Source organism: Panthera onca, chromosome D1, assembly GCF_046562875.1.
Source record: "Panthera onca isolate mPanOnc1 chromosome D1, mPanOnc1 haplotype 2, whole genome shotgun sequence".
In the NCBI taxonomy this organism is placed as follows: domain Eukaryota; kingdom Metazoa; phylum Chordata; class Mammalia; order Carnivora; family Felidae; genus Panthera; species Panthera onca.
This window is the reverse complement of record NC_138348.1, coordinates 58,307,643-58,309,297: the sequence shown is the minus strand read 5'-3', so window position 1 is coordinate 58,309,297 and position 1,655 is coordinate 58,307,643.

The window sequence follows — 1,655 nt, the reverse complement described above, 5'->3', positions numbered from 1 at the left end:
CGCTGGTGCTATATGATCGTGTTAACTTTTTCTGGGGCAGGCTGGCACCCAGTTGCAGTCTCCGGGCATCGGCAGCAGCACAGTCCTGCGAATATTCCTGGGTGTGGCCGGCACTGGCCATTGCTCGGTGAGACCCTCTCCCAAAGGATCTGAGCGGGTCAAAGCCACAGTCCCTCAGAATTGAGGGGTCAGGAAATACAGCCGCATCTGAGATAAAACCCAGGAGAGAGGTGCCTCCTGGCAAACTGAAAGCTTGGTCACAGACAGTGTAAAAGCAGGGAGTGGATAGAAGCCGGAGACAAAGGACAGGTGTGCGATTGCTGGCTGGGGAGAGCACAGAGTTCCCACACTTGAGACTGAATAGCTGGGCGACGCCATTTTCACTCCTCCCGCGCATGCGCACACCCACCTACAAGCACCATAGCAATGCACCCAGTAAGGTAAGCAGTGCCATCTAGTGGAGAATGGAGCCATTTAAACTAAGCCCCGCCCAACCGGGCCAACCTCACTTTTCAGGAACACAAATCTCGCCGCCTGCTTAGTTTATGGACTATAAAGTGCTTCATAGTTTGACCTCTAGGGGAAAACGATGTAGTTTCAATCGTATTTCAGTCTGTTCACTGGTACATCTATTCAAATTTTTTTTTCTTTTTCATGAATACAGAAAGAGAAAAAAATTATTTTTATTTTCAGTTTTTATTAAAAATATTCTTATTTTCTACTATATTTTTTACTTTTTTTTATATTTTTCAAATTCTATTTTACTTCCATCATTTCATTTCACTGTATTCATTTTCTCAAATTTTCGAATGTTTTTTTTTCTTTTTTATCCCTTTTTTTTCCCTAATCTATTAAACTCCTTTCAAGAACCAAACCACAACACACCTAGGATCTATATTATTTATTTGATTTTGTGTGTGTGTTGTTTTTAATTTTTTAATTTTGTTTTACCTTATCAATTCCTTTTCTTCAAAATGACGAAACGAAGGCATTCAATCCAAAAGAAAGAGCAGGAAGAAATGACAGCTAGGAACTTAATCAACACAGATACAAGCAAGATGTCTGAACCAGAATTTAGAATCACGATAATAAGAATACTAGCTGGGGTCAAAAACAGATTAGAATCCTTCTCTGCGGAGATAAAAGAAGTAAACGCTAGTCAGGATGAAATAAAAAATGCAATAACTGAGCTGCAATTTCGAATGGATGCCACAGCAGCAAGGATACGAGGCAGAGCAGTGAATCAGCATTATAGAGGACAAACTTATGGAGAATGAAGCAGAAAAAAAGAGAGAGACTAAGACAAAAGACCACAATTTAAAAATTAGAGAAATCAGTGACTCATTAAAAAGGAACAACATAAAAATCATAGGTGTCCCAGAAGATGAAGAGACAGAAAAGGGGTAGACATGAGCAAATCATAGCGGCAAACTTTCCTAACCTGGGGAAAGACACAGACATCAAAACCCAGGAAACACAGAAGACTCCCATTAGATTCAACAAAAACCGACCATCAACAAGGCATATCATAGTCAAGATCACAAAATACTCAGGTGAGGAAGAATCATGAAAGCAGCAAGGGGAAAAAAGCCCTTAACCTACAAGGGAAGACAGATCAGGTTTGCAGCAGACCTATCCACAGAAACTTGGCAGGC